The 17,570-nt window shown below is 41.1% G+C and overlaps 1 protein-coding gene and 1 long non-coding RNA gene across 5 annotated transcripts in view; one reads left to right on the top strand and one right to left on the bottom strand.

Moving 5' to 3' along the window:
• TMEM266 (transmembrane protein 266) overlaps window positions 1–4,324 on the bottom strand; it is a 112,631-nt gene extending 108,307 nt beyond the window's left edge. Inside the window, exon 1 of one of the 3 annotated variants that reach the window (XM_059371760.1) lies at window positions 4,221–4,324. The gene's annotated coding sequence lies outside the window, so the exon portion shown is untranslated. The remainder of the gene's footprint in view (window positions 1–4,220) is intronic. The other 2 variants (XM_059371761.1, XM_059371759.1) reach the window with 2 other exon arrangements.
• LOC131999136 (uncharacterized) lies at window positions 3,904–16,910 on the top strand. Of its 2 annotated transcripts, XR_009399033.1 has the most exons (5): window positions 3,904–4,086; window positions 8,555–8,614; window positions 13,399–13,491; window positions 13,924–14,027; window positions 16,566–16,910. It is a non-coding gene; the product is annotated as an uncharacterized LOC131999136 (long non-coding RNA). The 2 variants fall into 2 exon arrangements; XR_009399034.1 differs by lacking the exon at window positions 13,924–14,027.
• The last annotated feature ends 660 nt before the right edge of the window (window positions 16,911–17,570 follow it).

Below are 17,570 nucleotides of genomic sequence, written 5' to 3'. Positions count from 1 at the left end.
AGCTTGGTGCCTTAAATCTCATGGGCCTTGGACTCTGTCTCTCCTCATCTATACATAGTTAAACATGAAGGGTAATTGCAAAGGGTTAAATGAGATACAGAATGTAAAAACACCTATCACGGGACATGGATCATGCCCAGTTCCTACCCACCACACATTAGTCCCTTGCCTCTTCCCCTGGTTACAAGGCTCCTCTCATCTAGTTCCTACTGTGGCTGAATAAAGTGTATGCCATTCATGGGCCTCTAAGGGAGCAAGATAAATAACCCTATGGAAGAAAAAGAAAAAAACCCTGCAAACCATATCATGCATACATAGTATTATTGGCAAACAGTAACAACTCAGTATCCACATTAAAAAATACAGACTTCAGGGACACCTGGGTGGCTCCGTTGGTTGAGTGGTTGCCTTCGGCTCGGGTCATGATCCCAATGTCCTGGGATCAAGTCCCACATCAAGCTCCATGCTCAGCAGGGAGCCTGCTTCTCCCTCTGCCTCTGCCTGCCACTCTGCCTGTGTGCACGCTCTCTCTCTCTCTGACAAATAAATAAATAAAATCTTAAAAAAAAGATATTAAAGCTTAAAAAAATATAAACTTCACAGCAAATTATTTACTGACTATTGCTATTAAGATAACTAATGATTCTAGCCATGGATTTCCTACCTTCTATATTTATGTAATGCTTAAGCATTTTACAACGGGTACACACTATCTTTACAAGTAGAAATCACAATATAGGCTAGTGTTGCTGCAGGAGAAGTGATTCCCTGATCCTCCTAGATCAGTATCAAGTAGCCGCTATTCTACCTCACTTACCCAAGCAAGGCCTGTCTCATGGGACCTGACTTTAGGAATCCTTACACCTTCTTTGTGGGGAAACTGGGTGCAAATAAGGCCAAAGGGAGTTACAGGGTTCACAGATGAAGGTCCTATGGGAGTGTGCCTGGCCAGCAACTGTGAACTCTGGTCCCAGTTGGAAAGGGGATGGATTAACTCATGGATTGTGAACCATTTTCTTAATAAAATTAAAACTCTTGCAATGGCTGCCACTAAGGAAAGAAAAAGAGACCCATGAAAATAAAGTATCTTGAATTAAGCTGACTGAACTCCTTTTATGATTCAAGATTGTTGACACTGGAAAAAAAACACATCTCTTTTTAAAGAATACTAAGTTAAGCATACTATAACAAAAACACATTTCACAACTAAGTAGTTTACGAGGTTGGTCAAAGAGAGATACATAAGCCAGTTCCCAGTGTCTTACTCAAGGATGCATTAAAATGTGCATTACAATCATTCGTTGCAATGCATGCTACCCATTTCCTGGAAAAATTTCAGTTGTTTTCCTCACTTCCAAAAAAACCCCAAAAGACAGTTGGTGAGGGGAAAAAATAATGCTTCAGCATCCATAGTTGATCATACGGCTTTCCCCAGTTTAGATATATGATTCAAGGAAAAAAACAAATGTAGTCCAGAAACATTTTTACATGCCTCATATTGACCATTGCACCCAAAAGGATACTCAGCTTTGCATTAAATACAATTTTGCTTGAATGGAATAGAGTAGACTTCTACTTCTTGGATGCTTTTTAACTAAGAGATTTCTGACTGAAGAAAATAGTGATGGTCTACGTTGGACAACCGAGATCCTGTCCAGAAATCAAGCAATACCTCTCTCTGCTTTCTGCTGCTTCACCAGTAACATCAGGACTCCTCCTGAGTTTATCTGATCATAGACTGGAAATCCTCAGGGTGGAAAGACTCCATCTCAGCATTTCTATAAGCACTGGGGAATATGCTTTTCTAAAACCCAGTGTTTTCCACGAGGCAAAATGGCTATGTAAATTGCTTTACTGTCAACACAACAAAGTATAATGAAAAAAGTAAGATCATGGTGTTCTAAAACCAGTTGTATTGCCCAAGGGGGGGGGGGAACAGAGCTTACAGAATTTATAAGGGAGTCTTATATTTCCTACTTAATATTAGCCATCAATTTATAATTCAAAGCTATTAATTTCCATGGGATATTTCAAGTAATCCCTTATATCTACCTTTACCTTTCTCACTACCATTATAAATACATGTCCTGAATACAAAAGTCTGTAGCCCCATTGAGTGGATTTTCCATTGAAGATGCAACTATAGCAATTTCTAAGTTTATGAGAACTACTGGAATGTGGAGCAAAATCCAATATTTGTATTATGATAGTGCACTTGTAGAACAAGATGAAGTAGACATTCATAGTTGAATGCATGGATTACAAGATTTTCAAGTGAATAATTGCTACTATCATAGAGACTGGATTATGGGCCATGACTGGTCTGCATTCCTTCACCCCATCAAGGCACTCACACAGGAGTGTGTTAGACAATGTTGTTTTTAATGACTGGCACTGACACCAGAAGCCAGTGTGCAAGGTGGCAAGAAGACTGGAGTGGGATGCAAGAATGAAAAACATGAGTGACTCATTCTATCTGATGCACATACATTTTATGAATTTAAATCTGAAGGGAAACAACTTTTTTTGAGCTTAATTGCTTGTTTGAGAAAGTTAAATGGAAACGTGTCTAGGACACCATTTTTTATAGGCTCAGTGCCACCTCAAAAAATTCCATACAGACCCATTCTAAAACAGCCGATTCCGTTTCTAAAAATCCACAAAGAGGGATGTGGAATCTATGAAATGGAAAATCAGATCCAAGCATGTATGTTTATGCAGAAACTTGATCTTAATTACTATATAGATGCAGGGGCAGCACCAGGGGTAAAGTTTCCTCCCAATGCCCCTCCACCCCCAGCAATCAGATACACTTGAGTTTGCATCCTTATTCTGATTTTGGGCTGTGTGACCTTGGGCAAGTTAGCTGACCTTTCTTAGTCTCACCTTCCTCACCTTCAACATGGAGATAATAGGTTTGTTGTGAAGATTAAACGAGATCATGCACAAGTACCCTTTAGCTCCGTACCTGGCACATATGAGCATTCAACAATGTGTCCTCATGATTAGATGTGGCACACTGACTATAGTTTACAAGCACTTAGTTCTGCCGCCATACCCCAATGTTTTGTGATACGCATTTCCATTTTATGCTTCCAGCTTGTACTTCTTACCATGGCATGGTGGGGGGGGGGGAGGCAGAGAAAGGTAATCAGTTACATATATTCCACTTTTTTTTGGACTGCTGCTAGAAGCAAGGTGAAAAGCTAGGAAATCGGTTAACGGGGACACTGAAAAGAAATTCAGTCTTTTCAATACAATGTTATACAAATTTTGTTGATGTTATACAAATAATGTAATTTATAACATATGGAACATAAAATCATGGATTAAATTTTAAAAGAAATGACAAACAATATTAAAGAAGATAGGAAGAACCAGGATGGGCCTATTGCTATGTATTAGTGACTGAAACAGGGATTGGTGGGCTAGATTATGGAGGATTTCATGGGGTCTGACTTCCAACAGGTGGCAAGCTTTAGTCCTCTTCAGATGCAAAACCTTAACGAGTTTGAGTATGCAAGTCTGGAGGATTCTGTTCAAGGCCTCTTCTCAGTAATCACGGAAACGATGTTCTGGGTTTAAGCGTCCTTGGCAAGTTAGCAAGCAGGGTACTGTGTGCACCTGTCCCCTGAAGGGGATTCTGGCCTGATACTGAATGCCCACCATGCTTTCTTGACAGCCCAACCTGCCGCTGTAGCGCCTCCAGACAAATGAGGGAAGCCCACTAGTAAGTGCTCACGACCAAGCAAGCCACAAATGCCCAGGGTGTGGAATTTCCACCTCAGTACCGTGCCTGAACACTGAAAATAGGCGCCACTCAACCCATACTGCAATGGGATTCCCCCCAGCAGCAATCCACCTCCCCCCTCCATACCCCAGCTTGCATGTTTTATTAATAAATGCAAGATGGCACACGGAGGCAAAGAACGGGAGCTAAAGCATCTGCAGCTGGACCCCAACCAGAGCAGTTTGCAAAAATAAATAAGAAGCATGTGACAAGAAGCAGATTCCCCAGGCTGGAGCTGAAGCCCTGGATTTCCCCACACACCCTCCTCCTGCTTCCCTCAGCAAGCCAGGATGAAGGTCAGTGGTAAGATACTAGCCCTCCCGGACGCGCACCCTGCAAACCTTGACCGGCCCCCACCCCCGCCCTGGCCACAGGACCCCAACATAGAGGAGGGGAAGCCCTGGCCACGGCCGGCTTCGAAGACACATACCTGCTGCCTGGGCTCGGGATTCGCTAGGCTCTGCATTGGCGTCGGTTGCAGCTCGCGCTCCCGGGGCTCCCCTGTCCGGTCCCCCCTCCCCCCGCCCCCTCGCGGCTCTGCCGCTCCCTGGGCTCCTCCGCCCACCGCGCTCGGGGGCGCGCGTGCGCGGCCTCGCTCCAGCAGCTCGCCGGGCGGCGCCTGCGCCCTTGCCTAACGCGGTTCACCGGCGAGTGCTTACTGTGGCGGCTCCCGAGCCGCGGCGCGGCTGTCTAGGAAACCGCGGCTTGGGCTGGTCCGACTGGCCGCGGGAGCCGGGCAGGGGTCCGAGGCTGCACCGCCAGCAGGGCTCCAACACGGCGCGCCCGCGTCATGGCGTGGGTGAGGGGTTCGCGCGGCCCAGTCAGGGGGCCCGCGTGTGCTCCTGTGAAGAGAAGGGTTTCACGAAGAGAAGGTGTGAGGTGAAGGTGGACGGGCGCCCCGGGGAAGCAACAAGTGCGGAGGCCCAAAGGGTCCCGCTAGGGTTACCTACAGTTGCCGGCAAAGAAGCCTCCTCTGGCTTTGGTGCCGGGCTTGGCAGTTTGCAGAGCTCTTCGCCAGTTTTTCCTTAGGTCGGCACAGGGCATCCTTTGAGGCAGCGAATGGCAGGGAAACACCGCTGTCTGGCCCAGATCTTGACAGAATCCGAGACCACTGACCCTCCGTGTGCTGTCTTGGGAGGAAAATGCCTCTCAGGACCTTCATGTGATGAATAGTCTCAGCCCAGGACCCCTGCAGGACAGTGTTTCCCCACCTCCCCCCCCACCTTCCGTGATCGGCCTCTTAGGAGAGCTTTTCCGACATTTTGGTCACGAATCACCGCCGCCCCTTCACCTCCTTCCCCTCCCACCGCTGTGAGGTTCAGATATCAGGGATAAACTGTATAGCTGTTTATGGACGTTATGTGTAGTTGCGCTTTATACGAGTAGTAAGATCTCTCCCCTTGGCGATGGTATCCGCCTCTCTGAGTGTCTGTTAGAGCACTGTGTGTCTGGGTTAGCAGGTGGGGTCAGTGGAGTGGGTGAGGATTCTGGACGTACCCACAAATATTCTCTGCAGGTTTGAAGAGTCTTCACACATGTATATGTACAACTCTAATGTCTGCAAGTCCTGCCGTGAGTAGTGGAACACGGTCACTCGGGCAGTTTCTGAACTCCTAGCTTTTATTTTCAGTCTCCACCAGTTCATGCTGAACATACAGCCGTGGGGTCCTGACATTTTTGTTAAGGTATTTGAAAAGTTTGGAAACGCTCCTTTCTAGAACACAGTCCAGTGTAGCCTCTGGCTCTGCAGAGAAAGTGGATTTCCAGTTCTCCTACCTCTTCTGAAGCTATTTGGTTTTTGCTTAGGCCCATTTGGCCTCCCAGGAATGTTTTAGTCATTCTTTTCTAAGATTTTATTTATTTATTTGTATTTACTGAATTTTTAAAAGATTTTACTTATTTATTTAACACAGAAAGAGCAAAGGGGGGAGAGAGAGAGAGAGAGAGAGAAGAAGAGACCAGGCACAAGCAGGGGGAATGGCAGGCTGGGGAGAAGCAGGCTCCCCACTGAGCAAGGAGCCTGATGAGATCATGACCTGAGCTGAAGGCAGCTGCGTAATGGACTGAGCCACCCAGGTGCCCCAGGATTTTATTTGACAGAGAGTGAGAGCATAGCAGGGAAAGCAAGCAGGGAGAGGGAGAAGCAGATTCCCTGCAGAGCCAGGGTTGGGGGACTGGATCCCAGGGCCCTGGGGTCATGACTTGAGCTGGAAGGCAGATGCTTAAGGACTGAGCCACGCTGGAGCCCCTGTTTGTCATTCTTGCCTCCTCCTCCCCTTCTGCTTTTCTAGCTAAAAGGTGGAAATTGTGGAATTGAAAAACTTCCAAACCTAAGTCATGGAATTGCCCCAGAGCCTGGATCATGCTTTTCTGAGACCAAGAAATATCTTAGGTAGGGCGTGCATATCTAATTTGACAAGCTGGGAATAGGTTAACTTTCTTCAGGTCATCCCTCAGATTTCAGTGCTTCCTTATGCTAATGGTGGAATTTCAGAGGGAGAAAAGCCCTTGGAAGTGATCTTTGTAGAAGCTACCTGGGTTGCTAGAGGATCTTTCTTTAACATTTCCAGAAGGAAGAAATGTGGACTGGAAGGGAAAAAGTGATTGGATGGGTCAAGAAAATTTGGGATTATGGATGACATGGGTGTGTGAGGGGAGTATAGTTTTCTGACAAGTGTTGGCAACATTTCAGTTATACTTGAAAAAAGCAGAGTGCCTGGGTGGCTCAGTCAGTTAAGCATCTCCCTTTGGGATTGAATCCCACATTGGACTCCCTGCTCTACGGAGGGCCTGCTCTCCCTCTCCTTCTGCCTACTTGAGCTCTCTCTCTCTGCCAAATAAATAAATAAATAAAATACTACTTTTTAAAAAAGTGTAAAAACAAAAACAAAAACAAAAAGCCTTGGCAATGATGGATCACACTGTTATCCACTGCCTTTTACCCCACTTAGAGAACTCTAAAGTGTTGATAACACCATTGAAAAGCACCCAGTTCCAATGCTAGTGGAAACTACATACGAACTGGAAGATCACTATGGTTTACCTGGAGTCTTTGTAGTCCAATACCATTTTTGGTTCCATGAGCAATGCTACTTCAGGGGAACTTTTTTGTCTACAATGGTTGCAGTAAAGACAGCCAGTGAGCGAAAAAAATACATTGAAATTATGTGGAACATCTTTTACCTGTATCATCATCATCATCATCATCATCTTCTTCTTCTCCTTTTTTTTTTTTAAAGATTTTATTTATTTATTTGACAGAGATGACAAGTAGGCAGAGAGGCAGGCAGAGAGAGAGAGAAGAGGAAGCAGGCTCCCTGCTGAGCAGAGAGCCGGATGCAGGGCTCAATCCCAGGACCCTGAGACCATAATCTGAGCCAAAAGCAGAGGCTTTAACCCACTGAGCCACCCAGGAGCCCCTACCAGTATCTTCTAAGTGTAAAGCCCCAGCCCCCCCTTTTTTTTGGGTGGTCTGAGTTCCCCTAAAATGTACATGTGACCATTTTATACAGTGAAGTTAAAAAAACAAACAAACAAACAAAAAAACCCAAACGTGTATAATTTGTCATCTCTATGCTGCCCCCTGGTGGTATTCTACTTCACAGCACGTACTCAAAATTAAATTTTAATTAGGTAAATTTAGGGTATTGAAAACAGAGGTAGATAGACAGGGTGGCATTCAGCTTTCTCCAAACGGGTCCTGCTCTTGTTTTCAAACACCCCTGACACCCAGCGGAGGACCAGCCCTTGAGGCTGATCAGTTTAGAGGAACTGTGAAGAGCTCTGGCAGGCCTCTAGCTTATTCTTAAACTTGTCTGTAAGAATCACTTGGGGACTCTTTTTTATTTTTTAATTTATTTTTTATTTATTTTCAGCATAACAGTATTCATTATTTTTCACCACACCCAGTGCTCCATGCAATCCGTGCCCTCTATAATACCCACTACCTGGTACCCCAACCTCCCACCCTCACCTCCCCTGCCACTTCAAACCCCTCAGATTGTTTTTCAGAGTCCATAGTCCCTCAGCGTGAGACAGGAATCCATCAGAATCCTAGAGGAGAACATAGGCAGTATTCTCTTCGTTATCAGCCACAGCAACTTCTTTCAAGATATATCTCCAAAGGCAAAGGAGACAAAAGTGTAAATAAACTTTTGGGACTTCATCAAAATCAAAAGCTTCTGCAGAGCAAAGGAAACAGTCAAAAAAACAAAGAGGCAACTCACGGAATGGGAGAAGATATTTGCAAATGACAGTACAGACAAAAGGTTGATATCCAGGATCTATAATGAACTCCTCAAACTCAACATACACAAAACAGACAATCATATCAAAAAATGGGCAGAAGATATGAAAGACACTTCTCCAATGAAAACATACAAATGGCTATCAGAGACATGAAAAAATGTTCATCATCACTAGCCATCAGGGAGATTCAAATTAAAACCACATTGAGGGACTCTTTTTTAAAATAAGATTCTAGAGCCTTACCTCAAGCAAATTAAAATCAAATCTATAGGAAAGTGGCATTTTTATTTTTAACTGCCCCAGGATTCTTATCAATAGGAGAGGTTGGGGGAATACTGGAGTTATAAACAGAGCAGGTACTGTTTCTGAAGACCAGGTGACTAACCAGAGGGAATTTTGTGGGTGAGGAAGTTCCATGCAATAGGAAAATTGCTATTCCACAGCAATAGAAAAAATATAAAGCAGGAGTGGAAGAAATTAACTGGGTTTAAGCCTTCTATGTCACTTTCTTGCCAGATATACCTACTTCTAACGTGGCTGTCGTTGGTCATATCCCACTCCAAAACATCTTTTGAGGTAAGTCAGATTTTTTTTTTTTAAGTGAACACTACACCCAATGTGGGATTTGAACTCATAACCCCAAGATCAAGAGTCATATGCTCTAACAACTGAGCCAGCCAGGCATCCCAGATTTTCTTAAGTTAAAAAGTCTTTTCAAGAGTACCAGCATCACATAATCAGAAAATTTGTGCATGTGTGTAGCTACAAGATTATGAGAGGGCAGATTTGAGATTATGTGGATCTTGTGAATGTCTGAAAAAGATTGATATCAGAATTAAAATTTGTTCTCTTGAGGTTGTTGCTTGTAAAAATAGAACATATGAATCTGACACCCACATGATTTGTGAAATTTAATAGCAAGAGATCTTAAATTGTTAATGTTTATGTATCTGTTAATATTTTAAAAACTTTTCTAAGTGTTGATTTAGAATACAATCTTATTTACCTAGAACACACAGGGAGAAGGCCAATCTGGGTTAGTGAGAATCCTGAAAAATGGAATATACATGACTTTGTGTCATTCTTATTTAAACATTTACATATATACACACGATAAGTGCTAACAAAACAGCTTTTAAAAAATCCTGCTGAGGGCGCCTGGGTGGCTCAGTGGGTTAAGCTGCTGCCTTCGGCTCAGGTCATGATCTCAGGGTCCTGGGATCGAGTCCCACATCGTCTGCCTGCCTCTCTGCCTACTTGTGATCTCTCTCTGTCAAAAAAAAAAAAAAAAAAAAATCCTGTTGAGGGGCATCTGTATGGCTCAGTTGGTTGAGTGACCGACTCTTGATTTCAGCTCAGGTCATGATCTCAGGGTTGTGGGATTAAGTCCTGTGTCAGGCTTAGCAGTTTAGTGGTCCCTCTCCCTCTATTTCTCCCCACTCTGGAGCTCATGCTCTCTCTCTCTCTCTAAAATGAATAAATAAAATCTTTTTAAAAATCCTGCTGAAATGGCTTTAATAAGTAAATATGATTGACTTTAAGTTAGCCAAGTTCATGTGCATACAATCTGTGTGGGTAAAATATAAAGCATACTACCATGTACTCAGTAGGTCCTCAGTTAATATTCATGTTAAAAAGTTTTTCTTGAAGTAGGTTAAATATACTTAAGGCAACAAACTCATCTTTACAGATGGTACTTCAATGACAGATTTCACTCTGAGCAGCGAAATACCAAGAATGGGACAATAAGAACATCATTGAGTGTAGATAATAATAATTCTCATTGTCCTTAGAAAATTTAAATGGTAATAAACCCACCCAAAGTCTCTGTGCTTTTTATTACTGGTAGGTTTTTTTTTAAAGATTTTATTTATTTATTTGATAGAGACACAGCAAGAGAGGGAACATCAACAGGGGAGTGGGAGATGGAGAAGCAGGCTTCCCACTGAGCAGAGAGCCCGATGTGGGGCTGGATCCCAGGACCCTGGGATCATGACCTGAGCTGAAGGCAGATGCCCAACAATGGAGCCACCCAAGAGCCCCATATTACTGGTAGTTTTTATATATCAGAAATCCCAAGCAGCATTGGTGATTTAAAAAAAATTAAGTTCTAAACAATTTCTGTAGTTATTGTTAAGTTTTAATAATGTATATGTAACCTTAAATTAGCATATTTTAATTATCATTTAATAAATATATTCTGCATGGAAGTTAATTCAGAGAACTCCCCATTAAATAGTTGGCCTTAATAAACATAGACTCTTCAATATGGGTATTTTCTTAAGTAAATTCATAAAAATTCAGGATAATTCAGAGCTTTGGGCATAGTTCATGTCCTCCTTTGGTCCATTTCCCTCACTTAAATAATTCTTTATTATTAATAAATAGTGGTAACATTGTGCTTGTAAGGATGAAGAAACAGAACCTGATTACTTCAGTGTTATTATTGTATGTGACCTTAAAACTTTCAAGAGTTTTCATTTCTGTGAAAAATGTAAGAGTGAGACAAAGTGCAAACTTTGAGATGTATTTTTTCTGGTTGGTAAGTACAAATTTTAGTTCATTAGTGAAACTATTCTTTTAAAGAACTGAATCAAATATTTTTAACATTGAAATTTATTCTTTTTGTAAATATTTGCTTCAAAATTGAAGAACAAATCAAGAGAATAGGAAGTGTATTGTTTTTATTTACCACTTCAACAGACCAATATGTAGGTTTAAGTTTTTCCTTTCTTCAAAAACATTAATTCCACTACTCTTTTTTTTTTTTTTTGGTACTATAATATTTATTTTATATTGGCATATAGATGGAGTTGAATAAGAGAATTTTCACAATCTGGGGGCGCCTGGGTGGCTTAATTGGCTAAGCGTCTAACTCTTGATTTTGGCTTAGGTTGTGACCTCAGAGTTGTGAGATCAAGCCCGGAATTGGTCTCCACATTCAGCGTGGAATCCCCCTGACGTTCCCTCCCTCCACCCCTCCTCCCGCTCGAGAGCTTGCTCATTCACTCTTGCTCTCAAAAAATAAATCTAAAGATAAAAAAGAATTTTCACAGTCTTCTATCCTGGCTATTATTATTTGTTTCATTTCATGATCATTACTTGAAATTTTGTCACACGGGGGAAGGGGCATTAAAAATGCTACCCCTCTCTGTGTAATATTCTGAATATACCACGGGGCTAAAATGTTCATAAAGTGAATGGTATTTAAATTAAGTGAGCTTTACTGTAAGCTTAATATTTAGAATTTTACTTGTCCTTCATGAGGAAATTGTACTTTTGGCTACATAATTCATGGGCTGAAATGCAATAGCATTGAATATATCTATATCTATATACACATACATTCATTTTTTAAACATGAAAATGATCCAATATTCAAATTCTAGTAAAATTGGGCTATTTTATAAATTAGCAAGCACATGTCTATGGAATCCTAGTCGTTGCTGACATTTATTAAATATTATGTCTCAGATACCATTCTGTGTGCTTTATATGTATTAATTTTGTATGAACAACCTTAATGGGAAGGTAGAGTTACCTCATTTTATAGAGAAAGAACTGAAACACAAAGGAATTAAGTAACTTGTTTAAGATCATACAGCTAATAAGTGGAGGAATGAGGATTTACTCTGATTCAGAGAGCACAGGTTCAACCCCAGTGTCTCAATGACTCACATATATACACCTACTGTGCCGCCGTGAGTTTGAGAAATCATTTTGCAGTGAGAAAAGCATGTTGGATTTTAGAGTTCCATCATTAATTTATTCTGTAACTTTGAATAAGGCAATTAGGTGAATGTCCTTATTTAGAGAGAATTGAACTTACTCCACCTAGAAGTTCTCTGAATTTCTTTCTAGTTACAAATTTTGATGATTCTAGGATTATTTTTATGTAAAAAAAAGAAAATTTGATTTTTCATTTATCCAATAGACTAAATTGAATTTAAATTTCTGATGTTTTGCAGTTGCAAAATTATACTACTATTTAACCTTTTATGTTCATTATTTCTTTGACTACAAAAAGACCATAAATGTCTTTGGGATTGATTGTACATTCCAAAAATTGGCTTAATATAAAAACTATTACTCATATATGCTACTTTTATGTAATTTAGGTGTTGTGAGCCACTGCTTTGACCTTCTCAGTGCCATGTAAGGTAAAGCTCTTTGGGGGAAATGAACTATTAAAGGTGAAGATAGGTCATAGTGTATACCACTTTTCCTCCTTTCTCATGACCGTTATCACCTTATTGAAATGACAGTGCTTATTAACTCTGTATCCATAATATTTTTTCTTAGTAGACACATAATATAAAAAAAAACCTTTAAAAAAAAGATTATTTATTTGAGAGAAAGGGAGAGATGTGAGGGAGCTGAGGGAGAGAGGAAAGACTCCCCACTGGGTATGGAGCCTGAGGTGCTGGGCCCTATTTTAGGATCCTGAGATCATGAGCCAAGACCAAGTGTCCAATGTTGAACCAACTACATCACCAAGGTGCCCCACAAAGAAACTTTTTAAAAAGAGATTTTTTATTCATTTGAGAGACAGCAAGTGAGAACATGAGCAGGGGAGCAGGGGGGCAAGTCAAAGGGAGAGGGAGAAGCAGACTTCCTGCTGAGCAGGTGCCCCACGAGGGGCTCCACCCCAGGACCCCAGGATCATGACCTGAGCTGAAGGCAAACTGATTGAGCCACTCAGGTGTCCCCCCAAATAAATTTTAATTAAATTTCTTTTTTATAAAAATATATATATTTATATATTTGTTTATAAAAAAAGAAATATAATTCCTTGTCATCCATCCACCCATCCAAACTCCCTGCTTTAAAGGGCATTCTCCTCCTCCATTCAGTACTCTCTCTCTATATGTATCTTTTTTTCCCACTTTTCAGGGAGGGAGAGAGAGAGAGAGAGAGCATGTGAGTGGAGGGAGGAGGCAGAGGAATTATCAGACTCTGTGCTGAGCATGAGCCCCTCATAGGGCTCAATTCTACAACCCAGAGATGATGACCAGAGCTGAATTCAAGAGTGAGATGCTTAACCAACTGAGCCACCTAGGCAACCCAGTACTCTTTTAATAGAATTCCGTTTCCTTCTTAATCCAACTTTTAGCCCAGTATTTAACAGTAAGTTGTTTTCCTGGAGGAAAAAAAAAGTTGGGGGGTGGGGATTAAATATATTAACTAAATAAGATTTCTGCTGCTTATGAAGTCCTCAGGAGTATCACCAAGTAAAAGAAAAATCTCATATGAAATTTGTAAACATTCTTCTTTCCTTCTCTTCATGTGCTCCTAAAATTGTTATGTAAACTATTTTCCATTTTTATTTTTCTTTATGGCTGCCATGATTTCTATCAAAGCAGAGGAAATAGACGTGAATTATAAAGTGAGAGACAGTTTCTTCTCTACTCTGCAATTTAGTAGAAAAAAACTTTTACTCAATGACAAATCAGGTAAGTGTTGATTCATTCTTTCTAATGTTTTGGTGCCACACATGTAGCTGTAATTTGTCAACTATAACCATAGATCATGGGTTTAATTTAACTAAGAGACAATAAGGTAGACTCCACAGTATATAAAGTTCTGTAAGTATTAATTTATAGAAGCTTGGGTCTCAATTTTAATATTTGAGAAGTTGGTAGAACCATACAAACATTAAAAATAACAAAATTCTGTAAACTGGTTAAATTTAAGTTTGGTCTTCATGATTTAAAAACAATATGAATAGGGCTAATGAAGGTTAAAGTTTTGGAAACTAGTCAGAGTCTGGAAAATAGTCCAAGTTGTTGAGCTTGGAAAAGCAAAGGGTAAGGGGTGATAATACTTTTCATGTAGGTAAAATATTGTCATACTAAGAATGCTGCCTGTCCTTTTCCTATATCCAGAGGAGAAATGCAGCAGGATGATTTTACATTAGAAAAATCAAAGATTTTCAAAACTACAATGAGATACCACCTCACACCAGTCAGAATGGCAAAGATTTAACAAGGTAGGAAACAACAAATGTTGGAGTGGATGGGGAGAAAGGAGATCTCTCTCTCTCTCTTTTTTAAGATTTTGTTTATTATTTGACAGACAGAGATCACAAGTAGCCAGAGAGGCAGGCAGAGAGAGAGGGGAGAAGCCGGAAGCCGGCTCCCCGCTGAGCAGAGAGCCCAATGCAGGGCTCAATCCCAGGACCCTGAGACCATGACCTGAGCAGAAGGCAGAGGCTTAACCCACTGAGCCACCCAGGCTCCCCAGAAAGGGGAACTCTCTTAAATTGTTGGTGGGAATGCAAACTGGTACAGCTACTCTGGAAAACAGTATAGAGGTTCCTCAAGAAGTTAAAAATAGAGCTACCCTATGACCCAGCAATTGTGCTGGGTGTTTACCCCAAAGATATCAATGTAGTGATCCAAAGGGGCACTGTACCAAAACATTTATAGTAACAATGTCCACAATAGCCAAACTGTGGAAAGAGCCAAGATGTCCATCAACAGGTAAATGGATAAAGATGTGGTTTACGTACAGACACACACACACACAATGGAATATTACTCAGCCACCAGAAAAGATGACTATTTACCATTTATATCAACATGGATAGGACTGGAGGGCACGGGTTGCCTCAGTGGCTCAGTCATTAAGCATCTGCCTTCAGCTCAGGTCATGTTCTCAGGGTGCTGGGATTGAGCCCTGCATCAAGCTCCCTGCTCATTGGGAAGCCTGCTTCTTCCTCTCCCACTCTCCCTGCTTATGTTCCTTCTCTTATTGTGTGTCTCTCTGTTAAATAAATAAAGTTGTTTAAAAAATTTAATTAAAAAAAAAAAAAGAACTGCAGGGCATTATGCTGAGCAAAGTAAGTCAGTCAGAGAAAGACGATTATATAGTTTCACTCATGTGGAATATAAGAAACAGCACAGAGGATCATAGGTGAATGTAGGGAAAACTGAATGGGAAGTCATCAAAGAGGGAGAAAAGCAGGACTAAGAAAGGGCACATATATGTGAAAAGTCACCAGTCTGACTGACCCTTTATTTTAAGAAAAGTTTTCCTAGGACAGTGTTCAGAGCCTTAAATCTGGATGTTGATTGTAGAGTGTCTGGTATTCAAGGACACAGGATAACTCTAGGAAGACCAGGGTGCCAGGGACGACACTAAGGGGTCAGTAAGTTTGGGAAGAAATTATCTTTAACTTCTTTACATCTCTGTGTAGAGCAGTAGCATTTTGTAGCAGACCTTCATAATTCAAGACTATTCTTGGCAGTAAAGAATGCAGTTTGCTATTGCCATGTGGCAGTAGCTTCAAAGAGTTCTTTAAATCACTCACCATGGGGTGCCTGGGTGGCTCAGTGGGTTAAGCCGCTGCCTTTGGCTCAGGTCATGATCTCAGGGTCCTGGGATTGAGTCCCGCATCGGGCTCTCTGCTCAGCAGGGAGCCTGCTTCCCCCCCCCCTCTCTGCCTGCCTCTCCATCTACTTGTGATTTCTCTCTGTCAAATAAATAAATAAAATCTTAAAAAAAATAAATAAATCACTCACCAGCCGACTTCAAAACTGTGACTCTTGATGAATTATTAATTTGGGGAATTTGTGTTATTTTGTATTTTACATATAAAAATGAATCTTTATTATCCATTCATTTCCTATTTGCAAAAATGTAACCTTAAAAGGAAAACCAGTTAGGTTTTCCTGTTAAGAGTAAGGATAGCTAACATTTGTTGAGGGCTTCTTATGGCCAGGTGCTTTATGTGTATAGATTGACATTCTATTCAGAAAACTCTTTGAAGTAGGCACTATTATTCTGTCCCAAGCTCTCTTGTATAGGTGAGGAAGCTGGATGCAAAGATTTTTTATCCAATGTCACACACTTACTCTGTGGTGGAAATTTCTTTCCAGTGTGGAACAGGGATTTGCATTCCATCTTTCTGGCTCTAGAGCCCATGCTTTTACCCCCACCCCAAACTATGTATACCTTTTTATGTATAAAAATTGTGAATTCTGGGTTGCCTGGAAACTATTATTCTTGATCTGTTGGTGATTTGAGTATATTGATAGGTGGCAGAGTTTCAGTCAAAAAAGTGGCTTTTGTGCACTGCTCCTTAGATTGAAAATTGACGTATTGCTTCTCTATGTCTTAGACAAGTTCGTGCTGATATACTTAGTGATGTGAAGGGCTCTTGCCTTGGTCAGGCCAGTTGCTGTAACTCAAAAGACTACATTGAGTGGTATAACCTTAGTGAATTAACCAGGATTTGACTCAGTTTTGTGGTCTTAGAAACCTGGTCTGGTCATTAAGTGTCCCAGAGAGGATTAAATTAATCTAACAATCTCATCAGCCAAATATGTAAAGCCAGAATGCAAGTTTATTAATTTACAATGAGATAAAACTGTCACATAAACCAGTCAGACCAGGAGGATCAATGTATTTTCTTTCAGGTTGTGGGCCTAGATGGGAAATCAAATTATAATCAAGAGGTTTCTTGGTGAACAACAGGCAACATAAATATCTCATGTCCCCCCCACCCACTATTTGTCTCTTTCAGAAATTCCTCAAGGATATCATCAATGATAGCTGCAATTGGCATGAACTGGCAATCCTTAACTTATAAATAGCCTCCATCCCTGTCCCCCCCTCCCCACCAGGGGCTCTGCTGCCATAGAAACAGTTGTTAATAAACATGGGTATTTAGAGAATCTGTGGGTTCAGAAATGAAGGAAGAGAAAGTCTGTGAAAAGCAGGAATTGCTAAAGGGTGCTAATTCCAGGGATGGAACTCCGAGGTAGGATGAGTAGGGATCTCTTGACCTAAAATGTACTTTTGTAGCACTGCCTGGGGGGCTTTTCCCCCTTCTGTTATATTGCCTGAAATTTCACCAAATAGAGATTGGTTTCTACGTGTCAAATGTTCTCTTATATCTATAAATATCTATGTGTGGCAGTTATTCTTAGTGACCTTACTAATACCCATTCTGTGTTGCTCACTGTAATTTTCTTAGGGACCATGGTGTAACCAGCTTTAAGTAAAAAAACCTTGGTTAAAGCTAGTCATGACAATCCTATTCCATTTTGCCAGTGATCCTGAAGACAAGTCTATTGACTTTAGGGAAGGCTTTTGTTTTCCTGATAAAGGGACCATAGGTGGTTGGTACTCTCCTTTTTCTACTTTCTTTGTGCCTTGAATGCAGATATGAAGCTGGGAGATGTAGGAGCCATCTTGTAATCATGAGATGATAAGTATGAGGCTGAAAATGTGATTCCAAACAAATGGAGGATCATGGAGGAGATAGATCATGAGAGTTTGGAACATTGTTGGACAATAAATCCAATCTTGGACTGCCTACCTCCAGGCTTACTTTGAGGGGAAAATTGGGGGGGGGTGAAGGTTTTAACCTTTGTTATATGATAGCAAAGCTTTGATTAACCTGTGACTGCTGCTTCTTGGAAGGCTGACTGTGTGCCTCTGAAGCTGCAGTGTTAGGAAAAGCTTAGAATATTGTCATGTGTTGGTTACTTTTTGTGACTTTTCTGAAGGATCCTAGAGAAGGGGG

The sequence above is a fragment of the Mustela nigripes genome, chromosome 13 (assembly GCF_022355385.1).
Source record: "Mustela nigripes isolate SB6536 chromosome 13, MUSNIG.SB6536, whole genome shotgun sequence".
In the NCBI taxonomy this organism is placed as follows: Eukaryota; Metazoa; Chordata; class Mammalia; order Carnivora; family Mustelidae; genus Mustela; species Mustela nigripes.
This window is presented reverse-complemented; position numbering and strand designations above follow the sequence as displayed.